Source organism: Pteropus vampyrus, unplaced genomic scaffold (assembly GCF_000151845.1).
Source record: "Pteropus vampyrus isolate Shadow unplaced genomic scaffold, Pvam_2.0 Scaffold32, whole genome shotgun sequence".
Lineage (NCBI taxonomy): Eukaryota > Metazoa > Chordata > Mammalia > Chiroptera > Pteropodidae > Pteropus > Pteropus vampyrus.
Genome location: NW_011888813.1, coordinates 7,661,816 through 7,675,250, shown reverse-complemented (window position 1 = coordinate 7,675,250; position 13,435 = coordinate 7,661,816).

Below are 13,435 nucleotides of genomic sequence, written 5' to 3'. Positions count from 1 at the left end.
TTGCTCTAGCATTTGTACCATTAAACAGAACTTTTAAATGTTTAGTCACTTAATACCATTGACTCCAAAAATTTTTAAGAAACAATATTTGAGATTTGAGAATTTTTGCCATTTTGAGAAGATAAATTAACACTGTATTAATATCATCACCTAATTTTTTTATAAAAAGGACTTCAATATTATATACAACATTTGAGAGAAATCATATTTTATCCAGCCTTAAAACAAAGAATATGAAAAAGTGTTAGAAAATAAAAGTATATATCTTAGAGTAGTAAGAGAAAGATAGCATAAGACTATGTTACAAAATAACCGAAAATGGGTGGTAACACTCCAATTGCAATTAAAGTTTATTTCTTGCTTGCATATCGATTCACAGAGGGTGCTCTTAGCAGATGTCCCACCTCCATATGGTGGTTCAGCTGCCCAGACTTTTCATATTTTGGCTTCCCCATTTCTCTAGAGACATGTCATTATGTGCCTTCAGTCAGAGAAAGGAAAGAGAGAGCATGGTTGGGGATGAGGGGTTACACATATTTCTTAAGTTCTTGACCTGGAAACGATAGACAACATTCCTGATATATTTTCCCATTATGTATTAACTAATATTTTAAAATATGCTGCCTCTTTATAACTTATAGCAAATATGTGTACATGTATTGAAAATAAAAAAAAATTTTCTCAGCTTGACATCTTTGTAGTCTAATGATGTTATGGGCTGCATGTTGTGTCCCCTCTAAAATTCATATATTGAAACTCTCCCCCTCAGTGGGATGGCATTAGGAAGTGGGATGTCTGGAATGATGGAATTAATGTTCTTATAAAAAGAGAAAAAGACTAGAACTCGTTATTCTACCATGTGATGGTGCAATAAAAAGATGGCTATTTGCAAATCCAGAACCAGGGCTCTCACCAGGAAGGATCTGCTGCCACCTTGACCTTGGACGTCCCAGCTTCTAGAACTGTGAGAAATAAATTTCTGCTGTTTAAGCTTCCCAGTCTATATAGTATTTTGTTACAGCAGCTGGAGCAGACCAAGACAGAAATTAGTACTGAGAAGTGGGGTGCAGCTATAACCAAAAACTAAAAATGTGGAAGCAGCTTGGAACTGGGTAATGAGTAAAAGCTGGGAGAGTTTCGTAGTGCATGCTGGGAAAACCTGATATTGCTATGGAGGAAATTCGAAAGGGAGTTTTGGTGAAGACTTAGAATGAAAAGGGGAGAGCTACAGAGAAAGCTTCCATTTTCTCTGGGAATACCTATGTAAATAACCATATACAGAATGTTGGTCGAAATAAAGATGGTAAAGGACGTTCCGATGTGTCAGATAGAAATGAGGAGCATGTTATCGGACAATAGAGAAAAGGTCATCTTTGTCATAATGTGGCAAGAACTTGGTTGAATTGTGCTCACGTCCTACTGTTTTATTAAAAGTAGAACTTGCAGGTCAGTTTAGTTGAGAAGATTTCTAAACAGTGTTAAAGAAATAGCTTGGTTCCATCTGACTGCTTATAGTAAAATGCAAATAGAGAGAATTGAATTGAAGAAGAAATTGTTAAGGAAAAAGAAACCAGAACTTAAAGATTTGGAAAATTTTCAGCTGATTCATATTGCAAAAAAAAAAAAAAACAAAGAAGAAGAAAAAATGAGACAGTATGTTCTAAAGACAGCATTGAGAGTGTGGCTCTGTGATCATTTGAAAAGGAAATTAGTACAGTGTACACTGTGGACTTAGCTACCCCAGCAGGAAAACTGCCAGTTTGTACTGGAGGAGAAGGAAATGGGATAGAATAAAGGAAGGCTGTCAGACTCAGATTTTACAGGACAGGATGATAAATCTGTCTGGCTGAGAACTTGCACTATTCTTCCAAAAAACATGAAGAATAGCTCCAATGACAATTTAGAGATCAGGGCCAACATCTAGGTTTCAGCAGGCCAGACAGCCTCCAGCAGAAGCTGTGGTCATGGGGCTGCCTGGAGCCAGTGGGGCATGTCCCCTACCCAGCAGAGCCCTTCATGGGCAGGGCTACCACAGAAGGTCAGTAGTGCCCCACTGAGCCAGAAAAGTGACAATGCCACTTCAGTAGGCCTGAAAAGTGTAACATAGAGCCAAAGTGGATTATTCTCAAGCCTTAGACCTCATGAGGTTTGTGTTGCTATGATTTGGATTTGCTCAGGACTTGTCACTCACTTTCTATTTGTTCCTTTGTAATGGAAATGTCTATTCTATGTGTGCCCAACCACTGTATGTGAGGAGCTAATACTTGTTGAGTTTCACAGGTTTATAGCTAAAGAAGAATTTTGCCTCAGAATAAATCTTATTTCGAGTCTCACCCATATGTAATTTCGATAATATTTATATGAAACTTTGGACTTTAGACTTTAAAGATGATGCTGGAATGAGTTAAGGTTTGGGGCTATTGGGATGAAATTCACATATTTTGCATGCGAGAATATAAATTTTAGGGGGCCTGAGGAAGAATGTTATAGATTGCATATTGGTGTACCCCCAAAATCCGTATATTGAAACCCTAAGGAGATAGTATTAGAATGTGGAGCCTTTGGAGCTAATTAGGTTTAGATGATGTCATGCGGATGGAGTCTCCATGAAGAAATTAGTGTCCTTGAAAGAAGAAAATGAGGGCTCACTTTCTCTGCCATGTGAGAATAAAAGAAGAAGACAGCTATCTGCAAACCAGGAAGCGGGGGCCCACCAAGAACTGAAAGAGCCAGCACCTTGATCTTGGACTTCCCAGTCTTCAGAATTGTGAGAAATAAATTTCTATTGTTTAAGCTACCCAGTATATGGTATTTGTTATAGCAACTGGAGCTGACTACAATGAATGATTTCAACTTTCCTTCTGCTTTATTATTTCCTGAGAGATAACTATTGAATTTTCCAGAGATAACAAGAGAGTGAATCAAATGGAAGGAGTATTTATACAATGAAAAATCAATACAAAAATGTCATGGAATTGTTACTGACAAAAATGATTTAGTGACCACTAGCATACAACATTTTGTGCACATCCTTCAGTTGAATGTTTAGAAAATAATTAGAGAACAGCTTATATGTAACAGATTCAATGACCAAAGTAGAAAGATGAGTGACTGCTTTCAACATATTTTTTTCTACAGCTCAAGAACTATATAACATTTAGGAGAGACTAGGCCATGCTTGTTATATTTTAATATAAGCACTATAAAAAGGAAGGGAGAACAAATTTGTTGTTGCTGTTGTTGAAGAGAATTCTTGAATAAAAGAAATAATTAAAATTATACATTGTAAACTATATTTCCCACTCTTGATATTGTTTACTACTAATGGTTAATTGAAGATAAAGTAGTTTCTTTTAAGAAACTAGGACTGAGATGACTCCAGAGTGTCCTATGTTTTCCTTGATTTCCATTGTAAAGACGCTGCTATCAATCTGTTGCAAAGATATTTTAATAAGTGCACACGATGTGAATGCTGAATCAGATGAACATTAATGCATTGTTTTATCTTAAAACTATTACTACATTGCCATATTTCTGATCCTTTTATCAAGATAATTTTTCCTTAAACTTTTGTAAGAAACATGGAATTAATTTAAAAAAATAGAAATTAAAATAAAATAAAACAAAATGTTTAATAAAGATAATTATATCAGGTGTATACCTGAAAAAAAATTAAAAAAACATTTGTCACATAGTATGTGAAGCTCCATTTTAGTATTGTATCAATGAAAGGTCTGACCATCATCAGTCATGGTTTTCAGTCTAGAAGATACATGAGTGATAAATCTACACCTTAGATAGTCACCTCAGGTATAACCATGTGGCCACAATCATAAGTAATACCCTACGGTGGGGACACCCAAAGAAAAATTTGACTCTTGCTCCAACCTCAAAGGGAAAATGTCTATTTAATACTGCAAGTGTATAGCACAGTAACTATAGGAATAATCCATCAGCTGAGAGTGCTAAGAAATCACTGTTCTTGCATGATAATGTGAAAAAAAATAAATTTATCAACTTAATACTTTGCTAAAACTGCTATAATTAATTTTGATAAAATTTCAGGTTTATTTGGTAAACCAGAAATTGATTCTATCCATGATGCTGATATTTAGCTTCTGCCTTGGTTTATCTTGAATATTGATGTTAATACCTAGCCTTTTATATTAAGCTAAAATGTATATTGAAGGCACCTCTCCTTGTAAAGGTGGGTCTGATTATAGGGAAAAAATGAGATATTAATACAAAAGTAGCCAGATGTTAAAATATAGAAGGCCTGGTAGGTCATACACATAGTTTGGAATTCATCTTCTTCATAGTGGTGAAGCTAAATGAACAGTTTAATGTAGAAGAGAAACAAGAATAGATATACTATTGGAAAAACCCATTCACATTCATTCTTTTGGTAGTGAGGAACATATCATATTTCAACTGTGTTGAATAGAACTTGAGTACTTTTGCAAACACCCCTGAGGTTCTAGTATTTTGGTCAAAGTTCTATGATAGAATGCAATAATTCAAAACATTTTATATCAAAGTTCAAAAATATTTTGTGTTATTGAGTTCTAGATTATAATATTACTCTAGATTCTGTATTTTTTGACTTAATGACATTGAACATATACAGTTCAACTAGATATTTAAAGGCAGAAATGAATATAGGAAATTGACTCCCTTAGAAGATTTTCATTTCAAGATACATTATTTACATTTATTTAAGATGTTTTATCTGAAAGAGAAATGAATCACATGTGATTGTTCAAATGCTCATAATAGAAACCATTAATTATCTTATGAAAAGAGAATATCAATCTGAGGAGTTTAAAGTCAAAGACTTGAGAAGATAACCTTAGTACTCTGAATTCAAGAATTTTTGTGATGAAAATGAACATGAGGGAAAAAAGATAGAAGAAAATAGAAAAGGCAGGGAGGAAAAAGAAAACAGTACTCTTCAGAGGAAATTTAATAATTATTTTTTTCAAGGACTTATTTTATCTCCTTCATACAATGTCTGACATGTCTCTAAGTCTCTTCGTAGCTTCACAAAATTTCCTGAAATTATTCTTTTCTTATGAAGGTATGCTCATGGGTCTTTCCTTCCATGTTATTATTTGCCAAAGCTTTTCAGTATTCACACCTCTGTCTATTTCCTTGGTTGTAAGATATATCTTACATGAGCGACAGACGGTCTTGCTGCCTCTAACAGGGTGGGTTTGCTCCTATCATGTCAGTAATTTGAAATTCAATTGTCGTTTGTCAGTAATTTCTGCATCATTAGAAGGATTACTCTACTTGTCTGCTCTTTTGCTGTAATAGAATATTTATGTGATGAGATTTACTTTGGTGTACATATAGACAAAACTGGGAATATTCTCCTGAAATCTGATATTTTCTCAAATGTAATCATGAAGTGTTAGTTTGATAGCATTTTACTTGAACAGTTATATTTATGACTACTATTTAGTCATTAGTAAAACCATATTATACTATTTAAATAGATTACTTTGGCCCCAGTTGGAATATCTCCAAATTTAACATACTTTACCACCCAAAAAATATGATATCCACATGAAAGTTATAAAAGTTTTTCTAATATTAAAGCTTAATATAATCTAATATGCATTTTCTGCCAACGTGATAAAAGCCAGAAGTAGAATAATAGAACTGGTAGTTATTCATGTTTGACCTAAAAATTAGTTAAAATATTCTTTATGACTTCGAGATTTAGACAAACTATTTATAATACATCCCTGCTGAAAATAGTCTATGTCTCTGAGTCAAAATATCAGAGCAGACATATGGTCCCAGTTGCCAAAAAGTGACAGAGAGTTTTGGACATTCCACATGTCTGAATGATGGCTTCATCTAACTTCACGACATCTGCTTTTGTTAAAGGTCTTGTAGTATTGTAGCACATTGCAGATGTTTCATAGAAGAGAGAAAATTCTGGTCAAAACAGAATTATCTGTAATTTTGATGTCATTTATGTTTTGGAGCTCAATCCCATTGCATACGTAATCACTAAGAGATTATTTAATTCAAAATAAATAATCTATTTGCTAGTCTCCAAAATCCTTGGTCCCATGAACTCATAGGTTAATGATAGCATTTCACAAGTAAATGGATAATTACAATACTGTGTGGTAATAGATATGATAGAACTGTATACAAGGTACCGTAGAAGCAGAGAGGAGGGTTTCCTATGGCTTTGAAGTTTCAATAAGTAATTTCTGGAAAAGATAATTTAAGCTAATAAACACAACCGAAATAGACTCATAGAAACTCATGCAAGGGACCTTTGGCAACATCTAGTTCAAGCTCAATTTATAGAAAAGAACATTGATGTGTATGTCACTTAAAGAAGGGATCGATGATGAAACTAAGAACTTTCTTACTGTAACTACAAAAACTTCACTTCTTCGAATTGACATTTTCTCTCTTCTTTCTTTTTGATTCAAACTAGCCTTGTCTAGTTTACTAGCCCCATGACTCACTCGCTTCTTTTCTTTTTCTTATCCTCCCACCTTTGCAGGTTCTGCACATCCACTCCCTTAATTATGAGGCCCTTAGGACATCAAATTCTAGTCAGCATCAAACAGTCTTAGGAACAAAGCCTCAGGTCTGTTGAGCACAGAAACAGAGTTTTAGTCAAACTATAGATAACATTTTGACCACAGTCGTGTTTCATCTCCAGACCTCTGAAGGTAGAACAACCCTACCAGCCACACCCCTCAAAACCAGACAGAACGATGCCATGACTGACATTAGAACCTGATGCAATGATCAACTGTCTCCTACCCCAGCCCTTACTAGAGCCCACAACGCCAGCTACCTAGCTATCATGACTAATGAGTTTTCCCTTATATGACCTCAAGGCCATTGGAAAACAAGGTTACAGGTCCACTAAGGTATTTTTGCTTTTCTCTTTTTCATATTCAGTTCTTACACTTGTTGATCCTTTGCTTGAAATTCTCTTCTCCCGTATTTTCTTTTCTGTCATTCAGCACTGACTCTAAGTATCACTCCCTGGGTGGTCTTTCAAGATGATTTAACCTTAAGTAACCCCATAGATATTCTTTTGCATAGCTCCACAGTTTGCTTTCTTCATAACACACACTGTTACTTTGTAGATTCTCATTTGTTTCTATATATGAAAGCAAGGACTTGTTGGACTAATTCATGATTTTTTTTTTTTTTTTTTGACAACAAGGACGAGTGGCCAAAATATGGCAGGTACTCATAAGGGTTATTTAAAAGAATGGATTTCACAAAAAATGTAAATCAGAGTATATAGAGAGAAAAGTTATTTTTGAGATGATATAACTTAGTTTCTTTATTTTCTAAGTCTGAGATCTTGTGGGCAATTAAATTTCCCTACAAGCTCTTAAATGATGAATGACAAAATCAGAACATAAGTTATTTGACTTCTAATTCAGAGCACATTTAATATATCACACTGCCTCTCCAATAGCATCATCTCTTTAGAGATACACATAAAAGTTATAGAGTTTTCACTAACTCTACTTGGCATTCATATCACATCTGTAACTATATGCAATAAGGTTTTGTGATGGTTGACAAAAATTAAACATAAACAAAACAGCATTTGTATTGAGACATATAGACTCCATTTCCATGTAATTAAGAGGTTATATTATCTTGTGTCATTTCTTAAAGGAAAAGGAGTAATAATTGTCCTAACCTGCGCTTCTGCAATAGATTATTTAAATGAGCATTTCACACTCAAATACAAATTTTACCCTATTTTTAAATGTGGTATTTTTATTTTATCTTTAATTAATTAAACTATATTTGAGGGGAAAACCTGCATTTAGTTGAATTTCTCACAAATAATTTTGTATTATGGTCAATGAAATGTCCAACATACAGTGGAATCTAGCCATCATATTCCAGAATTTGTTTCATTTTTCAAGATTGAACTTCTGACAAGAAAAATAGTTTCTCAAGGGACCTGGAAAGGACCTATAAAAGCATGTCATTTATGCCCACACTGACTGCATCAGTGCATTCTGCCTAAATAGTCAAACACAAGAATAGGATTAGGCCAAAAGAATAAAATAGAACAAAAAATATCCTTGTTCCTTTGTGTCTGTTACATAAATTAAGAGAAACTCTAACATCATCATCCACTCTAGGCATTCTCAGTTCTAATTTTGATGTTTTCTCTTTGGTGATTCAAACTACAGCTCTCAGTAAAAAAATTATTATAATAATATTTTCTTTACAATCACTTTTATTTTCTTCATCTAAGAATTTACCTTGTCAGAGCCTGGATTAATTAAGCTATGGGGTCCATTTTAAAAGTCTGGTCATAAAAAAACAAAACAAACAAACAAAAAAAAAACAAACCCCAAAAAACAAATCGAACCAAACCAAACCAAACCAAAACAAAACAAAAAACTGAGAAGAACTGGCTCTAACCAAATAGTCTTCTTTCGGTCATAATCTAGCCTCACTGGCAGATCTCATCATTCTTTACTCTGCATATATTCAGTATGGTTTTTAGTTTGATCTGATATCTTGACCTATGGATTAGACCACTGTCTACATTTCCACTGTTTTTGTGGTTAATCAGACATCTTTAGTTTGAGTCCTTGAGGCTATAAATGGTTTAGCTTTGGAAGAACCACTTGCCCACTGAACTGAATTCAATACAACAGAGGCGGTAGAGTATAGTGAAAAAGGGAGGTTAAATATACCTTACTATATCAGGTGTAAATGTTTTGTCTGCTTAATGTCAAAATAACTGGTGTAAAGGAGAGATGAAAAGAAGCTTTATGAATTCCCTCTCTTGTGTTACATGAATTTAGTGTCTCTTGTCCCTTCTCCAAACATATCCCCATTCGCTTTGGTCCTCATGAAGTTGTAAATGACAATTCATTATAGCAGAGTGTAAATGATGTATTTTATGCTTTTAAGGTTGTTTCTGAAGGAAATAGTAAAATATTAATTGCAGCTTCAAAAAATGTCCAGATAATAAATGTTTCTCTTGATATAGGTATGTGGTATTCCTTGTAAAGAAATAGCACCATAGATTTGCAGATCATCTGCTAAGTTTGCTCAAGTTATATTTTGCTTTTTATTCACAATGGTAAGAATATAAAAACAAAGCCAATACTGGAAAGCAGGCTTCTGCTGTCATTCTGCATATATCACCTCTGTCATAACAAAGTTTGTTAAATCCTTTAAAAACTTTTTAAAAAAATGTTCAGTTGGAAAGCCAAAAAATAGTGTTTTTGTTTCATAGTTATATATTTGCAGAAGCTGGAGGACATTTTATTGTGTCCATCAAAGTTCCTACTTCTCATTTATCATTGCTAAGAGGAAAAACAATCTACTCTGATAATTCATAAATTTTAAATATCTCTGCTTTCTGAAATCCTGTAGCACCCTGACCTGTACATATAACACTTTATCTTGTGCTGTCGATTGTTGAGACAGGTCAAATCATACATATTAGGGCACTGGGTCATAAAGGATGTTCCATACATGTTTAATTCATCTTTGTGCCAAATCCCAATCAGAATATCCTGCTTAATAAATATTTTTATTACATAAACATGTGAAATAAATTCACATGGGAGAATTATATAGCTTAAAAGGGCAGCTGAACAAGCTCTACATATGGACTCATTCCATGTGTATCTTTTTGTCATTCCATTGTTATACAGAATTTGGGCTTCAGAACATATTTTGAGATTTCCCATCTTCCAAGCCATCAGCAATTTTCTGAATGATGTTTTCAGCTTTCTTAAGAACAGACAATGGAACCAAGAAATGAGTTACATGGAGAAGATAACACCGGGCATTTATTCAGAGCCATCTCTGCACAGTTCCTTTTTTGTGGGGGAATGATTTCAATGATTCATTTCTTCTGAGCCATGTTTATAAAATTGTATTTTCTGAGATTAATTAAATTGGCCAAAAACTATTGTAAGCAGAATGAAGAATTAACAGGGTTTTAAAATTATTTTAGTTATTGGTAATGAGTAGTAAATTCAGAAGTCTATTTTCCATGCATAAATCAGAACAGAGGTTTATTTTTCTTCTGGATTTTATGAATATATAGTGTGAGAGGCATGTAGTAATATATTCAGTAAAGATGGAGTTACATTAAATAACTGTCAGATTATCTCTGATGATAATTTATTACTTTGACTTCAATTAATGGTCATCCCAAAGCATGTAATGCTGTGAAAGAAGCTTTTAGTGAATAATCGAATGATAACGGTAGATGAAAAGGACTTAGTTAATATATATATATATATATGTGTGTGTGTGTGTGTGTGTGTGTGTATGTATGTATGTACACACACACACACATATATGCACATACATATATACATAAAATATATATCTCATATAACATATAGGATGCAGAGTATGAGCTATAAAATTATAACTGCTTATACTTAGTAAATAGAGGACAACTGTTATATTCTCTTAGAGCTGGGAAATATTCTTTTGACATTGAAAATGGAAGAGAGTGAGGATGAAGAAAAAAACTACAATCGAAGAGACTTTTTTGGCTGACATGATCTAAAAATGTGGGTCGCTGGTGTACTATGTGTCTTATAATTTCAATCAAGAAGAATAGTGTGTGGTTTAATAGCAATCAAAAGTTACATGTAATACATTCTCCACATTTATATAAAACTGTAGCTTTATTCCACAGACTACTCTCTGCTGATCTTATGGTATGCTGTACTAATAGCAGGTAGTGCCAGTGGCTGTGTTAGGTGTTAGACTCTGCAGAAAACCTATCGAGAATGTGTTTAGTAGACAGAACCACAAGAAAGCATTGGGTCTTGTTTTGAAAGTCTCACCGACACTCTATAGAAGGTTCTAGAATATCAGAATATTGTCATTGTATGGCAAAATTTTTCCATAGGCTGCAAAAGGAAAATGTGGATTGGGAAGCATAATCTCCTACAGTGCTTTCTGAAGCAATAAGATATAAAATAAAAGACAGAAAAAGGCAAGGCACTTATTAATATTGTTAATAGAAGGTAGAGCAAATCTTACCAGAATCATATAATACAAACCTAATGTGAGCTAAAAGTATGACTACATATGTAATTTAAAATTTTGTAATAGTCTTTAAAAAGTAATAATAAAAGTTCATGAATTTTAATAACATATCATATTTAATTACATATATCCAACATATCATTTGGAAATATAATCAAAATGCTATTGAGGTATTTATGTTTTCTATACCAAGTCTTGCAAATCCAGTATGTATTTAACAGTTGGACTCTATCTCAATTTTGACAAGACAATTTCAAGTTCAATAGACACATGTGGCTAAGAGCTTGACTGCTCAATTTAGACAGACCTTTCTGTAGTTAGCAAGAAAACATAGGAAAGAAGGCTGATGCTATTCATTTACTACAAAAAAAAAAAAAAAAGAGGTTCAAGAAAAAGTATCTAGTTAGAGAATTCAGGGAACAGACTCATCCTCATGTTAGCTTTTTCTCATTTGGGGAAGAAGACTTCATATTGAATATTGAAGAAAGAGAGACGGAGGAGAGGGAAGAGTTTATATTCATCAGAATGCAAGCTGAATTGAGGATAGAAATATGCAAGAAATCTGAAAACAAGATCTGTGTGCTCTATTGTGTTTCCTCTGTGTCCAGTGTCCTGTTAACTCCACATCTTGATGACCACCTGACAGATTTCTTAGGATTCAGATGATTTTTTACTAAAGATCCTTGTCCCACACTCATGCTCTGGTACTGGAGATCAAACAACCATGCCATGTGAGGCACCGATCTTATATGATTCAGAATAGAGGGGTCGTGTGGAGGGTAAGCACATGTTCCCATTTGCCTGGGGCAGTTTCCATGATGCTTATTATCCCAGTGCAATTATTCAAAGTTCTTCCTTTCACTCTCAAATATGTTCTGGTTTGGAAGAGAAATTATATGTTCACTCCATGAAGCAGACTCAGAAGTAAGACTCAGGACACTCAAAGAATCCATGCCTAGGAAGGGTCAAGGATGACAGATGCATTCATAAGCTCAGCAGTAATGGGAAAATTTGGGTTTAAAACCTCAATCCATTAAGAATAATTTGATAAGAAGAAGGAACTAAGCTAACTTCTTGTACTTAAGATGATTTATTTCAAATAAGAATATATTTTCTCTCTCTATGGCTCTCCTTTTCTATGTAATTTTGTCTCCATTTGAATCCCAAAGTTGCTGTCACCATCAATAAACCTGAGTAGTTTAAGGCCACATATTAACAACCCTAGCTATTTCTTGCTCTATCTAGAGATTTCTTTAAATAATCGGACATATTTATTCTGAACTTACAGTTTTAAAATATATTTGTAATAAAACAGCTCTAGGTAAAGTAGTTTATTAAGATCTTCACTGTGTATCCTATTTTATTTTTCAATAATTATTATTACCTCTTCACTGACCTTTATATGGTATGAGTTTTAGGAGAAATTTCAAGTTTCCAATTAATTTTGAATGTGACTAGAGCTGTATAAATGAGGAATGATTTAGATGTAAATTTATGGCATGTAAAAAATTATAGCTAACTATGTGCTAAAGTAAAAAACCTAGCTATCTGCAAAGTATTTGTTTACAGAAGAACATAAACAACTTACATTACAGAAATTTATAAGAATGTGAGGAATGATCAGAATGTAGCTAATGCATTTATATGTGGATATAAAGTATGTAATTTATTATATTGATTTTCAGCTATCAAAGATGCCGCAATCATGATAACTTCAGCTTCTTTTCCAAGAAATCTTAGCATGATGACTTTCTTTTACTGTGTATCTGTAATTACTACATGAGTCAGGGTACCTTGAATTTTATATATTTTTTAACTTTTCTCTTAAAGCCATAAATAAACAATGAAAAAAATCCTCATTGTATACATTAAGAAAAAAACAGTAATTTAATGAAAAGTGGTGCCTAGTATGCAATGATAATAGATACCTACACATAATTTTGTTTTGTTTATATTTCAAGAGTAATTTATTAATCCTGGATATTTATTAAAGTCAATCCTTAACTGTTCAGGATTGTTAGATAGTTGAGTGAATTAAATGAGATGGCGATCTAAAAATCTTAGCTCTTACAACTTTCAAGAATGCACATGTACTTCATTAATCTAAACAGCAAAATATTTCTTAATAAATATATTGCCAGATCACTTTAAATAAATATACAATCATTTTTAATAAACCTTAATCATCTAGATGCTACTGATAGTAGATGAGATTCTGCAAAGGCATTTTATTAATATCACTTTTATAACAAAGTTTTTTATTATGTTTTTCAAATGTCTATATAGAATATTATAATGAACCTGAGATTAAAGAATTATCAACATTTTGTCATATTCGCTTCATCTTTTATGTTTTCTTTGCTGAAATGACATTTAAAAATAA